This window comes from Dreissena polymorpha, chromosome 4, assembly GCF_020536995.1.
Source record: "Dreissena polymorpha isolate Duluth1 chromosome 4, UMN_Dpol_1.0, whole genome shotgun sequence".
NCBI classification, from domain to species: Eukaryota; Metazoa; Mollusca; class Bivalvia; order Myida; family Dreissenidae; genus Dreissena; species Dreissena polymorpha.
The window spans coordinates 38,324,268-38,341,704 of record NC_068358.1 but is presented as its reverse complement, the minus strand read 5'-3'; the positions used below and the strand labels follow the sequence as shown (position 1 = coordinate 38,341,704).

Genomic DNA, 17,437 nt, shown 5'->3' with positions numbered 1-17,437 from the left:
TTCAGTCATTTTTGTGAGATAATATTGATAATTATAGTAATTCAGATCAATTAAAGTATAACTTTTGACAGTCTTTCTTTTGTTAAGTTGTTCAAAGTTAGCTAAATTATAAACTAACAAGTTAATCTGTAAGAGAAAAAAAATCACGCAGTGGGGTCTTTTTGAATATTATCTTAAATCGATATTCAAATTACTATGAAGAATATATACCAGTAATTTGTTGGCATATCGGGTAAGTATATTTTGAAGCAAGCAAAATGACGCATACTGTATTAAGAATAAAAGTTACGAAACATTTCTTGCTTATGCTACTAATCTTTCAAGGCTTGGATTAACATATACTCACATTATCATACATTTTCAAAAAAATAATTCAAGTATCCTGTGTCATATTTCTGACCGTCTGTTTGCGTATTTGACTCACTGGGGCAAAACTATTACATGACTTAATACTTAATCGGGCTAAAAAGTTAATAAATTATCAAATGATAAGACACTTTCTTCTTCCTTTTGACTATATAGAATTCGGCATATTCAAATTTCACAGGTATTGTTTAAATGCGTGTCAAATGTCTTTGTGGTCTCGTAAAGCAAAAACTGGTAGGTGTCTATCATAGTGAAAGAGAAAATTGGTAAATGAGTCACGGAGAGGGGTCACCAGAAAAATCATGCAAGTGCAAGGTCTTAGTTCTTTAATGTTTGGCTGGATGGATTCTTTAAAGACGGCGTCAGGTGTAATTAGCGTGGTGGTGATTTGTGTTTGGCGGTCAGTCATTATATGCACTGATAGCTAGAATGTGACCAAAGACTTAAAAAGACTCGCGAAAATGTCTGTTAACAAACAAAAGTAGTTATTACCAAATTTCAAACATAACTGATCATTTTGCCATTAAAATTTGTGTTTGTTAATTATGATTGCAGTTGTTAATTTTTTTCGCTGAATGAATGACGCAAACTTGTGAAGGATTATCATGTTTGAATAACATTGGTGCCATGACTGTTGATAGAAGAGTTACCTATTGATTTATTTGTTTTGTTTGGAGTTTTTACCAACAATTACAAAAGGTAAATTACAAAAGGTAAAGTTTGGTATTTCTTTAATTACATAATCATTATTCATTGACTAATGTATTGGTACTTTTGATGTTGATGAGACTGTGGATGAGGAATGTAGCAGGCTTTTTTATGCTCCCCCAAAATTTATTTTGGGGGGAGCATATAGTCGCCGCTTCGTCTGTCCGTCAGTCAGTGCACAATTTTTGTCCGGGCTATTTCTCAGCAACTAATGACCGGAATTCAATAAAACTTTATGGGAAGCTTCACTACCAAGAGGAGATGTGCATATTATCAGCGGGTTCTGGTCGGATGATTTTTCACAGTTTCAGAGTTATGGCCCTTTGAAATTTTTGAAATTTTCCATTTACTGTACATAAAGTGCAATTCTTGTCTGGGCTATTTCTCAGCAACTAATGACCGGAATTCAATGAAACTTTATGGGAAGCTTCACTACCGAGAGGAGATGTGCATATTATCAGCGGGTTCTGGTTGGATGATTTTTCACAGAGTTATGGCCCTTTGAAATTTTCTATAAAAAAATTCTTGTCCCCCCAACTACTGTGCCATCAAGACATTTCCTTTTATCTGAATATATAGTGCAATATTGTGAAAAAAACAAACTTTGGGGAACATCACCCGTCTCCGACGGTTTCTTGTTTTATAGAGATTCCTACCAGTCTTTTAAATAAGTTTGAGATCAAGAAGAAAAAATAAACAGCAGTGAACTGCTTCAGATTTTACAGCACTCAGCTGAATTCATGGTCATTTAACTGACCACATTAAAGAATACTTAATGAAACTTCTCTGCTATTCTGTCTGAAGAGAAAATTTTATAGTCATTGTTTAAAGAACCAATTGCGTTGACTTTGTTTGACTTGAAAATACTTTTTATTATAGAAAATGATATTTCGGCTCAAAATAGTCCAGATTGTTGAGAGCCCAAGGGTGTTTTTAAGGGCTTAAATATTTTCTGGCTGATTGGGTACCAATTGGACCAGTTAGAGAATAGAAAATAGGAACTGTTTGAATAGGTTGAGAAAGTTCTGTATGTGTTTGGAGTTTAGGCATGAAGAAAACATGGTAATAATTCTCAAGGGTAATATATCCAAGTTAATAATTATTGTGTATATAGTGGTTATTTATAGGAGAAATGAAAGGATTGATACACCTTGTTTCATTAATAATGCAGCAAAATGTCCTGATATATTTAACCCTTAGATAATTATATAATCATACTGCTGTTTTGACTGGTTTCCAAGAGTCATACTCTTGATCAGTATTAGCAATGAATATTTGAGTGTCATCCACCTGTGTTTGGTTCTCTAGCTGTGACCAAATCATGAATTATTTGTTGCATGTGCTCATTAAGCATGCATATTACTTTTAAATAACGGATGTGCCTGTAGATTTCGAACATACTAAAGGAAATCCAACAGAAAACATGATATATGATTAATAACTCTGTACAACATACTCTTCTGAGAGTAACTGTACAATTGCCCTTGTATTGTGCTAAAAGAAATCACATTTTATTTCTGATAACTTCTCCAAAGCTACAACTATAATTAATGATTGAATTACATAAAAAATGCATCTAACGAAAATGCTCAAAATCAATGTTAAATATCAAATCAAAAAGTAAATTTATGTACAGCATAAATATTATGTTTAGGTTACATAAGTTACTATTATAACAGGATAATTTTTGTAATTTGTACATAACACTGTCTTAAGTTATTGGAATACAATTTGTATGCAGCTTTTCTTTTAATCTTTTGTCATTATTATATTATATCAAAAGAATAAGCTTGAAAAATATTTTTTTAATTTGGTAACTCCGGTTCAGGTGCTATATAAATGTGAACGTGGAATATATATGTAATTTAAAATGAATACTTTCAACACAATTAGTAGACTTATATTGCTTATAGCTTATCTTGAGGTTATTATTAATTTATGCTTTTCAAAATATTTTAACCTAAATGGAAAAAATATTTGGGATATGTTTTAAAAAGCAATTCATAATGGAATCTAATGCATGAGTTTTGTTAAATGACTATTCGATGGTGGCAATTACATTTTAGTGTTTGCCCCCAAAGGCATTAAAATCACTAGCTATGATATTATCTGATTAATGTTATATTAACATCTGTAATATTTTAAGAAATAATTTTATTTTCAAATAAATCTTACAACAAAATCAGTGGATGGTAACGGATAAATTCTCCAAAGCTACTACAATTATTAATGATTGAATGTACATGAAAAAATGTATCAAACAAAAATGCTTTAAATCGACGTTAACTATCAAATCAAAAAGTAATTTTATGTCTAGCATAAATCATTATACCCTCCGATCCTTTAAACAGATCGTAATGACTAATTTTGAATATGAAAACTTCACAGCTTTGTGAACACACCCGTAAAGATCGAAGAATTTATGCACACTCCAGCGATTACATGATAGCTATTAATGTAGGTAAAATTGCTGTTTCAAAGCGTAAGCCTTTGGTTTGGTTTTGATCATCAACAGATATAAAAATCTTAATTTTAGAATAATTTCCCAGTCACTTAATGTTAAGCAATATTAAGTTTTTAACAAGGTATTAATTAAATAGTGCAAAACATTTTGTAAACAAATCTTAATTTTTGAGTCAAGTCAATAGATATTTTATGATTTTAAGAGTAAATAAATTTGTTAAAAAGTGTTTTAACTCCAGGTTAAGGACGTTTATGTAAGTCGCAAATAACCCTGTAAATAAGTGGAAATATACTTTCTTGCCTTCTAACGTATTACTTGAGCTCAGTCATCCAGCGTAGGTTCAGGCCAGACTTTGCATCAGCACGGTCTGGTTTTGAGCAACACTGCCACTAATGAGACCAGGGAACCATGTATGACTAAAGCCAACAGAGAAGCTCCTGACAAAACTGTGCAGATGCGCAGGCTGGTATTGGGCTACGCTGGTCACATGTGACATAAGACCCATTTTAACCTTATGCATGCATGATTTATCATTGATTATTAATGCAAAAAAGATAATTCAAATGTCTCCATTTTAATGTGTGCCCTAATGCGTGTCCTTTAAATGGGCAACCTCAATGTATTTTGAAGGTGCCAATTTGTCCTTAATGTTACGCAGTGTTAGTTTTATTTCACATATAAACTGCATTGTATGTAGTGAACACTAAAATGTGTTTTATTGCACTTTGAGAAAATAATGAGGACAATTTTACCCCTAAAACGTTTGATAGAAATTTAGTAATTTTTGACAGGTGGTTGATGGAAGGATTGAAATCTTTCACCTTTGATTGACAAATTTTATTTTCAAATAATTTACAAAACAGGTTCTATCATATTACGGTTAATATTTTATATGTTTTGTGAAAACAAACTAAAGTCACCAAGGTACATCAGACTTTATGGTCACATCGATTGAACTTTTATGTTCCCTTTAACAAAATATGATTGAACTCTTTGAAATCATGAACTAAACTATTCCCAGCTACATGACCGCAAATATAAAATTTGGATTAGAAAAGAATAAAAATAGATGACAGCGTCGGTTAAACAGCTTGAGACCGGTGGTGATGTTAAAACAGTCAGCGGGTAACTGCCTCCGAGTACGAACAGTCTTTGAAAAAAGAATGGCTGTAATTATTAAGTGACAATAATGTTGCTGTTTGACAATGAAAGAGACTTATTTTAAAAGTAAATAAGTTTATTTATTGAGTGTAAACTTTCTGTCAATAGGAACACTGTCAGTGACAAGGTGGAAGTATTTTTAAAATTCATTAAACAGGAACAGTGTGAAGTGTTTAAAACAGTTAGTGGGAATGTCAATTAAATACCATATGGATTCTTTTGGATCATATTTTGTGATACATGTATACAAATATGTGGGACATAATTCTGTGATGTCTATTTTAATGGGTTGGAATCTTCTTTGTAAAAGTCTGTCCTTGGTAAGTAAATTAATTTCTTGTATGACTATTATTAGATTTGTGTTGTATTTTATGAAGTTAGGAGGTCATTTACAATGGTTTTATCAATGACTATTTCTCATGGTATAATTCACCAAAAATGAGGAATAAATATTTTGTTAAGTTGTTCCAATGTATTCATGATCAAAATTGTTTTGAGAATGAAGACTCCACTACCGGTAATTATTTATTATTCATAATGACAAAATATTAGTAGAAAAAAATAACCCCATGGCCACAGTTCAGAGCATAAATGCAGTCATGTGAAAATCTAGTTTTCGTACCAGTTTATTATCCAATTCTGCTCTTTATAACCTTATAGTTGATACGAGTAATTTTAAAAATGAATTATGTCCATATGTCACAAGTCTCCAATTATCGGCCGAGATGTAAACCTGTTAGTTTTCTATGGGTCCCACAAAGGCAGTGTCCAGCTAATGTCCACTTATGGTTCTTTATTGGCTGATGTGGCATGTCGGGGCGCTGACCATTTATCACCCGGTGGCACAGAGGGTCGTCCCTACAGACCTGCCAATTGTTGCTAGGGGTGTCTAGGGGCTGTAATAGGGGCCAGTGTGGACTCAAATGTGGGAATAGCATGCAATAGGGGGAATGTTTTTAAAAAGGTTGATAAAGTGGAAATCTGTGAAGTGGTACATACAATTGTAGATAATGGCGGGGTAATTATCGGATTATTGAGAAAGCCCCCCGAGGGAGATGAATGATGGCGGCTGTGCAACTTTGGTGACTGGTCATTTCTCATTTTGAAAATGATTTTATATGATCAAAATGGACCTTGATTTATTAGTAGATTGAAGAAAGAAATATAGATAGTAACGTATGAGATGCTATTAGTGGTCTAATGAATTTGCATTAAATGGTGATATATATCAAAATGTTACTTTACATCGTATGTTTAGTTGTTTACTGAGAAGTATAATTGTGTACAAATCAACATATTTTATTGAAAGCATTAAAGCTGCACATGTAATACGTAACATTTTATTTATTTTTCTTTCCTTGCCTATTTCTTTTATGGAATTCTGCTTCAAAACTCAAAATAGATGATTATCTGAGATTCCAAGTTTTGTGTGTGAGTCCTTGAATGTTTAAATTATAAGGTATATTAATGTTTTTCTGTGATACATTTTGTTTTGGACAGAAATTTTTATGAGTCATAGAATGTGAATGTAACATACAGATGTCAGAAATCAAATATCAACTGATATTAATTAGCAGTGCATTAAGTTGTCAAGTTGTTGTTGTAACTTTAATCATTTAAGTAAATAGCAAGATTAATATCCATATTTTGTGTTATTTATTGTCAATTTTCAAATAGTGGTTGTATTGGCATAGTGGATTTGGTGTCTGCCTACTGATCAGGAGATCAGTCAGATCACTGGTTTGACTCTGACTTTGGAAGTGTTTTCATGATATTCTCTTAATACATAAAGTCCTGGTTCTACTCAGCAAGCTGCCTCGAAAATGTCTCAATAAGGCTATAAAAGGCTTTCAATTGAGAGATGCAATTAGCTAAATATATAGGTTTCAACTAAATTATTGTCAATTTTATTAAATTAGTTAATGTTTCAAAAATTGCCTGTACATATTCTTCAGATTTATAACTTTGATATTGACTAGTATCTATTTTGTAAAATGAAATACTTGTTTGGAATAAATTTTATTGATTTTAATTAATCTACCTTACTTTATTGAGTAACAAGTACACCAATTTAAATATATTGAAAAGTTAATTAATTAATGTATTGTAAAGGTTATTGGAATGGGAAAGGGGGCATCTGTCAGTGTTTCCATTAAATCAGTGCTGTGTCATATCAATCCTAAAACCTGAGGGCAACTGAGTCCTTTGGTCACATTTGTAGTTTATATTCCTTGTAATCTTAAGAGCAATATTTTTATTAACAATGTCTTAACCCCTTAACCCCATAGATCGTGACTTTTGCATTATATATGATTTGTTTCATCCGTCATTGATAATTAGAAAGGCTCTTACACAGACATAATATACAGCCACCTGGTTCTTATGACACACTGTATAAATAATTTATTAAAGGTTGCAAAATCTAACAGGATTTCTTAATTAATAGTGTAACAATAGGTGCTTGTGTAGTGCTGTAATTAAATAATTCCCGAGACAATCGCTTGTGTAAGGAGATGGTCTGACAATCCTTGACCCTAGGGTATAACTGCCTGGTACACCACATGTAATGTATATCAAACATAGTTAGCTTTGATAAATTAATTTTGATTTCTCAGTTTTTAAGCTGCTTATGATATTTACTGAATGTCCTGTACCCAAACATGTTTAACCAAGTATTATAATAAAATATGTGTTGAGAATTATGTAATTTGGAATAATTAAGATTATTGGGGTGAATTAGTTGTTTTTTTAACTTCAGCACAACCAAGTTTTGATACACTGGTACTGGTAATTGTGCTAGTAAACTTACTCATTATACATTTAGTCAGTCAAATTTTTTCACAAAAAAAATCATTAGAAAAAATCAAAAGCCTTACTTTGTACCCCCCCCCCCCCCCCCCCCACTCACGCACACACACACACACACACTTATTTTAAGTATGTCTTTATAATCAGAATATATCACATATTTATTTGTATCTCAATTTAACTTCCAATGTCTACGATCTTAATTGAAGGCTTAAATATAACTGTGTGAAACATAAAATATTTGTGCCATTTAGCCGTCTGTATGTCCAAACAAGGATTCTTTCCTTTTAGCACAAATCAGAAGTAGTTTTCGGGAGATTATGGACAAGATATGACTAATTATTAGTTTACACTGTTGACTTACCAGAGAGGGACTTAATCCAGGCAACAAATCCTAGAGACGTACATTCGGGCTTAACTTTGTTTGAAGGGTTTAAGAAGGGGAGGAGTGTGGTCAGTCAAGAGGCTAGACTGGTTGAATGTTACTAAAGTGAAGTAAATGGGTGACAATCCACTAGTATAATGCAGGGATTAAGACAATTGCTCCAGATTATCGGGTTGCCATGGCAACAATGGATGTGCAACCGTTGTGATGAGCAGTACTTCTAAGTATTTATTTTTGTGGTGTTTTGCATCTTGCAGGTATACATTCATTTGAGCTTGAAATTTTTTCAAGAGAAAAATGTATTGATTGAAATTAAGTTTTTTTCATGTTAAATCATTCTGTTAAATTGTCGCTTTGTATAATTTGGTGAACTTGAGTTGCTCCCAATAATTCAATTTTAAAATTTGAACAAAAAAAATCCAAACATAAAGGACTCTTTATCATGAATATTCATTAAAGGAACATATTGGGTGCAATGCAAGTATTTGCAATGTCCAGCTGAAATAATGATATGTCACATGGAAACAGCTGTAAAAGTAAGAAGCCTATTATATAGTGTTGTGAGATTTAGCACGAACTGAAGCGGATCAAAAACTTCTTGAGTCAAAATCCACACTTTCCTTGGACCCCCTGGTGTCCGAAAAGAATAATACCCTGACATCCATGCATCCATCTGCCCTTGAAAAAACTACCCTGTCAACTTGTCCATTATGATTTAGGGGGACAGAATTGTGGCTGCGACGAAATGTGACATAATTACGTTTCAACTTGCTAATGACATGATAATGACTTTACAATGGGGTGCTATGATTGTGCTTATTGTTTACTGACAGGTTACAAACTACTAATAATTTTAGAAGTATCGACAAGATTGTGTAATTGTTTTCTACATTCTGTCATTGATGATTTGGAGGGGTTTTCTGTGATCTTAGCTCAGATTGTGTATTTTTGCTAGTTAATAATGAGGCAATAATTATTTTGTTTACATTGTATTTTGACAAGTAATTACAAAGTTCCATATTTCCATAATTACTAATTACATCACATTCATTTTTAGAATTCAATAGAAACATTGCGTAATAATTATAAATATATTATTAAGTAGACTCACCAAGCATACTTATTCCCATGAGAAATTAATATTTATAATTGCATTATTTTGTTCCTTTGTTGGGTTGCATAATTGATATTTTATTGTTTCTTATTCAAAGAACTCATCAAGTTTATTTGACACATCAAGTAAACAATAATTACTCAAAAAAAAGATGGAACTGTTGAAAATTTTTTAAATATTTGTTTCTGATAAATTGTATTTTATTAATATTACTAAACATTACAAATTTAAATGTGCTCATTCACATAGATACTTTGAAGAGAAATCGGCATGTTTTTAAGGGGCCAAACACATGACAACTGTCGATATTAAACACAATATTAAATGTTCTAAAGAAATGTTATAATGGTTAGAAGTTATTGTTAAATGAGAGGGAAACGACCTATTCAAATGTATCTTTTTTTCTTGCCCCCCATGGTGCTGTTATTTTGCTTGACCAGCTTTGCAGAATAGCTGTTTTGGTCCAAAGTGATACTCAGTTTTCATAGGTTTTAACTTGGTCACATGTGTTTTCACTAGAGCACTACGGTGAGCAAACATCATTTGAGCGCTGGGTAACTGAGGTTCCAGGCCCCAGGTATCTTGAAAGTCGTGAAAGACTATTGTGTGGCACAGCAAGCATCGCACCGCGCTCAAATAACCCAGAAGTAATCGCATTGACCAAAGATTGTTAGTGTTGACAGACGAATCGAATATCATTAAAAATTCTATTTCTGTGTTGTGTACATTTCACGCTGGTTGGAGAGCAATCAAATTACCTGACGAAAAATTTGAGAAAAATAATTTTAAATTTGGACAACACTGCAAGATTTTTGTTGCTGTTATTCAGTATTCAGTGAGGTTCTGCTAAGAGTTTGAATGGTCGAAAGGTCACAGATGCAAAGGGTCAGAGGGGGTCAATTAAAATTCAGGGACCTGGGCCTGGTTGGAAATTAGGGGCTTATTTGCAGATATGGTCATCTTAGCCCAGCGCAAAAGAGGCAGGGTGTGACCTTAAGGGGTTTGCCTGAAATTGGCCAAGAAAAGAGGTGACTGAGCACACAATTAGAGTAAATTGGATTTTAATTGAGATTTTAGTGGAAATTGGACATAAAATAAGGAAATTATTACTATTGTTGCACCTGATGATTATTCTGAGCAAAATTTTAATGAATTCTCAATAAGTTTAAGTTCAATTACAATTTTAAAAAAATGAATATACCATAATTTCTCTTAAGTTTTCTGACACTTACAAATAATTAATTTAGATACAACAAATATTTTAAAATACAGGTGTGCGAAAATTTAGAGAAATTTAGTTGTCAAAAATTTTAGAGAAACTGTTAAAAATATTGCATGGACGATAGCATTCGGGTATGCAATGTTTATAGCGTCCATTGTATCAATTGCAAATAGCACATGCTTGTAAATACCGCGCTCCATAGAATAAATTACTTTTACATATGTTTGCTGTGTTGCATCGTATTTAAAATTAAACTTTTAACATACTCCTTCCTTTAAAAACAGCATACTTTCAAATGCTGTTGGGTGAAACCATTGTTTTATACCAATATGTATGGTTATTTACCAAATATCTCAAATGTTATGTCCCATTGCCCTCAGGTATTCATCTGGGTGGTTTTATGACCTTAATCCGATCGTAAAAACTCATGATCGAAGTGCCATCAGATTAGCAAAACGTGTCAGAAATCTCTCTCTATATATATAATTTGGACGAAATCTCTATGTCTGAAAATTAAGAGTCACAAAAAATTATTATTTTTGCTAAAAAATGGGGTTTCCAAAAATTAAGTGTCCGAAAACTCGGACTTATTATGGTAGTTGAGTATTAACAAATCATAATTCGTATATATTTTTAGTCCCCTACCTCTTTCACCAGAGGGGACTAATGGTTTTGTCTCCGTCCGTCCCTCCGTCACACTTTTCTGGATCTTCTGGATTTTCTAAAAGTTTTTAATATTTTTTCATGAAACTTGGAATATGGATAGATGGCAATGTGGACATTATGCACATCATTTTATTTTGTTCGTACGTCAAAAATTGTGGTTGCTATGGCAACAAATAGACTAGAAATAGTGCTGAAAATGGTGTTTTTTTCTGGATCCTGCGATAACTTTAAAAGTTCTTAATATTTTTTCATGAAACTTGGAACATGGATAGATGGCAATATGGACATTATGCACGTCATTTCATTTTGTTCCTATGTCAAAAATTGTGGTTGCTATGGCAACAAATAGACTAGAAATAGTGCTGAAAATGGTATTTTTTTCTGGATCCTGCGATTACTTTAAAAGTTCTTAATATTTTTTCATGAAACTTGGAACATGGATAGATGGCAATATGGACATTATGCACGTCATTTCATTTTGTTCCTACGTCAAAAATTGTGGTTGCTATGGAAACTAATAAATAAAATATTCTAACAATGGTGAAATTTCTGAAAATGGTGGAGCCGGTAGGGGACTTTTATTGCTTGGCAATAGTCTTGTTACTACATTCCTCTTTCGATGATTTCTTAAATGAACAATTAATGTTTCTATAACAATCTACTAAATACTTTTTTGTATTGAAGTTTAATTTAATATTTTAGAATGTAATAATATTTGTAATAAGCGTTATTTAGTGTTTAACAGGGTCTCCTTGTGCCCATGTTTTGAGATAAAAAATGTTTACATTTCTGATAGGAAAAGTTTATTGACAATTTCATACAAATGTATCTTTTTATACGACTCCAGTTGACTTTATTAACATCAATTATTGACCTTTCTATTTGGTAGCGTCTTTGGTTTCTGATATATCGTTCCATGGCCATGATGTGTAACGTCAACTGTTACCCAATATCTGTGATAATTTGGTCACCGACTGTTAGTTTGTGGCACAAATTTGAAATGTTGGCAAACAAAGTTTTGATTAATGTGTTACATATCCACTACCCAGGTGACCAGTATAGCTAACTTTCAGTGATATTAAATTCCACTTTTACTTTTAGAGCTAACATTCTTTTCTTGCAAGATTTAATGTGAATATCACCGTAGAAAAATATGTATATGATTGTATCCAATTTTAGAGATCTCTTGATATTCCATCTCGGCTAATAATGTACACTTTATTATATTTTATCATAGAAAAATATAAATACTCAATTGGATTACTAATTTTGTTTGTTCAAGTTGTTGCTATTGTTGATGATGATGATGATATGAATTCCAGTATTTTTGGAATACCTTACTGATTAGTAATGATATACATGTATACATGTATGTAATCACTGCATCAGAATAAGTCCAGTTCCTATGGTAACAGTGACATCAAATATCAGAAATCAGAATCCCATGTCATCAGCTGGAATAGCACTTAGGGAACTCGTAAGAGTAGCTGAGAAATAAAACATATGCAATAGTGGTTGTATTGACATGAATTATTGTCCTTCAGTTCTATAACATATCTAAATAATATAATAGGATTATTAAGGAATTTATGTTGAGAATTGACACATAATTCTTTTATGTGTAACTTTTTGTATAAGGTTATAAACTAAATATGAAGTATTTATTTATACAATACTTTGAAATATTTTTGATTAGTATTTAACAAAACTAATTTTTATGAGAATTTTAAAAAAGCAATCATACAGAAATGTGTTGTTGCAGATGATAGTGTAGGAATGCTGATAAAACTCCCGTCTTAATGAAGACATGGGGCCTAATAAGAGGTCAGCAGTCTGATTAGACGTTATAAATGATTCAATATCGAGCCTCTTAATTACGGTATATACGTGGCACAGTAATTTGTCTTGAAGACAGGCAACCGCTAGCCACCCTTGTTGACACGCATATTACAAGCTCATAATACCCAAAGTGCTAACTCGTGCGGATGAAATATTCAAAATGTTCGCGGTGGCAAGCGAGGTCTTAGTGAGGGAAGTATTTCTTTCCATAATTTGTTGATGGGAAATCATAATCGTCTTGTATCCTATCTCAGGCTATCTTGTTCCTTTTCTCCGTATGGATGTGACACAGAGATAAAACATTGGAAGACCGCTATAGAAAGTCATGAAATATCCATGTATCTTGAGTTGGCAAGGTGCTTCCAGTATTTAACAATTTGGAATCAGGGGGATTAATGATAAGCCTGATATCTGGTATTATTGACGATGGCACACTCGAATATTGGTTTGCAATGAATTTCAAAGCAATTAAGGATTTTTATGCAGACGACGAGAAGGGTCATCAATGTCTGGCAGAAAGATGGGGTTTGATAAAAGTAATTTGATTTTTGCTTTCACTTGACATCGATAACATGAAATGAAACAGCTAATCTGATGACCATTTAAATCTTGTTAAATATCAATGAAAATTCAATCCCTGATCTTTGAGTTCAAGTTGTTTTGTGCAATTTTCTTGTCGTTTAAGCTCCCATAAGAAGATGCAAATATTTTTCAAAGCAGGCTATAATGCATAAAATGTTTCTTATTGGCGCATTTCTGATAAGTGACATTAGATCGTCATTTTGATGATTCCTGGTGTTTGGCGATACAAAGACAGGTCAACAAATGGTTTAAATGAATTTTGTGGAGCTGAAATACATTATTATCTGGTAATAAAAACGTGATTCACGCACAGGGGCAAAAAGTTAAGCGTCGGGCTGATGGTTCTTTATTTGAGTCGGAGAAAAAAAATTCAAGTATGAGGATAAGTGTGGAGGATGCTTGAACATAGTGTTTTGGAGAGTATTGAAACAAGTATAAGTAGATATTAGTATCAGTTTTGTAAAATTTGGTAAGTTAATGTTTTCCTTTTCCTGAGAATTGATTCTTTCATTCATTTCTTTAATAATTCATTTATTCAAAATGAATCTTAATCAATTATCTCAGACGTTTTATTTGTGTATGAGGTATTTATTTGTTGTCCTGTCTGAGAGACAGGCTTACCCATGTAATTCAAATATCAGAGAATAAAATGTCTTCTTTGTGCTGTATAATACATTAACGTGTGACAAGATTACATGTTTTATACTGAATTAAAAGAATTAAGATATAGCTCTAATTTTGTAATATTTAATCCTTATAATTATTTGCAAATTGTTAAGTATTTTTAAATCTTGAGCCCATGTTAATTAACTGCATGTGTCCTTAAATTAAGGGACATCCAGCCTTGCTAACGCTAGTACAGAATGTCAGTAATCCAAATGTGTCATTCATATCTGACTATGGGATTACATGTAATTGCAAATTATGTCATACAAAATCAGGATTACCAATGTAGAATGTAGTATTTATCAATCTAATGACAAGTGTGATCACTGTAATTGTTGCTGTAGTGTAGTTGTACAAGTATCATTCTAATCAATTGTCAACAAATGTAGAATACAAGTTATGTAAATCCTTAAGAAAATATTGCAAATTACTGATAGAAGATAGGGACTCTCTCTATAGCTGCCAGTATTTACTTTCTGGTAGTGGATGGCACATATTTACCTACTGACAACGACAAATTGACACTAATGTTGGTAATGTAAGTATAACTGTATATTAACTCAGCACAAACGGCAACAGTAGTTCTGTAAACATAACAGTATCTATGGCATTGTCCCTTGTCAAACATGCAAGACCCATTTAGTGGTTCTGGATGAATGTCATCACCAAACCCTGAAAGCTCCTTAATCTGTCCTTTAAATATATCGTGCCCAGTACAATGGTAGGTAAACCTGATTAGGGTTAGAAGATGAGTATCAGGATGGATTTATAATCAGATCTGATTGTTGCTTGCAGATTTGTGGGACCAGATTTGGAGTGGCAGGATTGTTTGGACTATCAATTGTCATGAACCTATCTTGATGCTGGTATGTGACTTACTTGTTTCTCTGGCAGAGGGTGATATTAAAGATGTTGTTTTGTATGCAGTGCATACTCACAATACAGAAGGATTGAAATATGCACATGGCATCGGACTTACTTTCTAAAACATTCTTTGTATGATTGGTTCAGTATTAACTGTTTACATATTGAAATTTTAGACAGATGCAGTAGTTGCCCACTTAGACCTCTAAATTAAATAGAAAAGGATAAGCTGTTGTTGTTTTATGTGAGTAATGTTGTTGCTTTCACAATAAATCATCTTCAAAAGCTGCAGAGCAACATCAAAAGTTTAACCTTCCGCTGGGACTTATTGCAAGACAATTATAAAAATTGTATCACATACAAAGCTGTAAAAGTGGTGTTTGTTGAACTTGATGGATTATTGGTTTATTGATTATCTGTGATTGTTTTTGGAAAGCAAGTCAGTCAAGGTTCGATTGCGCTTCCATCACCCTGTTAGCATATTTAGCAATGTTGCCAATAGTGGCAGACAGATGTTGAAATATTTATTTTTGTGTGCTGATAGCAAATATAATATTGCATGATATCTTGCTAGTTCTTTGTCACAAGACTTGCGGTTTTACAGCATGTAAGATGCCTTTTAACTTTGGTGTATATCCTATAATAAACTGTCTGTAACGTTCATTAAGTATTGTAAGATAAGAAATAAACATTAAAATGTATGGTTTATTAAAAAATCAACATTATGTTTTCAACAATCATTTAGTAATTTTAAAAAGGCCAATTTGATGTGGAATTTTTGTATCAGAAGTTCTTCATAATCATTCACCCAAAACATCATGTCTTAATAATGAAATATAAAAATACAAATAAAAATAAAGGAAAAATAAAAAAAATATATATAACTCATGAACATTTTGTTTTTATTTAAACTCTATGCATTATTTTTAATATATAACAGTTTCATTCAAGTTTAATAATGTTGGTTAATTTCTGGGAATTTTATCATCACAGTCAACAATTTTATAATAACTTAAAACCTCAACAAAATTAATGTTAATTTCTTTTATCTTGAACAAAAATCTGATATAATTTAAGATAAAGTGGCTCACAGTTATTAGCCAATTTTTCAAAGAAAGATGAAAAGATAAAGTATTTTTATAATACAAGTTTAGCAATTGGTGTAAACACAACAGACATTCAAATTGATTGGAGATGTTTTTGTATTACCAATCAGAATACATTCTTACAAATGCCAACACTAAATTGTGTTCAAAATTAAGTGAGCTCTTATTGTTCTCTAATCATCTTGAACGAAATTAAGTGTTCATTAATTGGCATTGTGTTACTAAATCATTATATTAATTGTTTAAGAATTAAAACACATTGCTCAAAGTGTGAACATGAGCTTAAAATTGATGGCTCAAGAAAGTGTGTCGCAATTGCTCTTACTTTTCTGACATGCAAACTTTGATCTTAAGATTAAAGGGATAATGATTAGCTCACTTGTGACACCAGGTCTGAATATAAATCATGTTATTTTGTTATCGGCCACACTTTCTTGTGGAAAACTTATTGTGACTATTCTGAAATATGTTTGTATTTGGATTTTAGAACATGATAAATGCTATTGAGATCAACAACAAATATGTGAATAATGGTATTTTAAAGTTTTTCAATTTCATCTGCACATTGAAACAAATAGTTATAAAAGTAAGTTAATTACCCTATTGTATTATGTAACTGGAATATATATATGGACAAAAAGTTGCTTCTTTGTGTCATTTTGTTTAATTTACATACCGGTACTTTGCGATTTAAATTTTAGAGGAGGTAACAGAAATCAATTATTGTAAATCATAATTATAATAAAATGTAAGTGTTTGAAAGCTTTAGGAGAAAACCTATCATTTGATATTTGTTTTGTATTTAAAAGCTAAATTTACAATCCCAATGAATTAGACTAACATGTAGAGAAAAATACAAACAATTTAAAGACAAAAAAAATTGTTGGAGTGTAGATACACTGCTGACGCAAAAAAATAACTTATCCTTAGATAAATATTGTTCTTTTTGTTTATATAAACATTGTGCAACAGTACTCAATTAAATGGTCAGTAGTCATTTCTCTTTGGTGAAAATTATCTCAGTTCACAGCCATGCATATTTGTTATTCTGAATACCTAATTACCTGTAGCTCCGCCCACTGGAGGGAAAGGCTGTTGTCTGATTGGTTGACTGACAGTCAATTGATTTGTCATGTGCTAGATTGTCCACTGGCTGTGTACTTTGCAGCCTATGTGAATGGTCAGTAAAGTCACTAAAGTGGTCAGTTTGGGGTAATTTTTGATGGTGATATTCTAATACTGTAAGACAGGTGGGGTAGAAATCTGGAGAAATCACTGGGGTGTTGGATGTAAGGGGTAGCTATTTTATCATAGTGCACTTAACATTACAGAGAGATGGCTAATAGTGATAGATGGACTGATGTAATAAAATGATTATATGCTTTGATTATCTCTGCTTGTAAACAACAGCACAAACATTTGTTTATTTATAAAATTCAAAGATTTTGTAAAGGCTGTCATTAGGTTGTAATATCTGTAGGGATCA

General features: G+C 32.1%; 1 protein-coding gene across 2 annotated transcripts in view; it reads left to right on the top strand.

The window, feature by feature from the left end:
* LOC127879535 (ATP-dependent (S)-NAD(P)H-hydrate dehydratase-like) overlaps positions 1–17,437 on the top strand; it is a 139,703-nt gene that overhangs the window by 121,917 nt on the left and 349 nt on the right. The gene's annotated exons all lie outside the window — the stretch shown is intronic.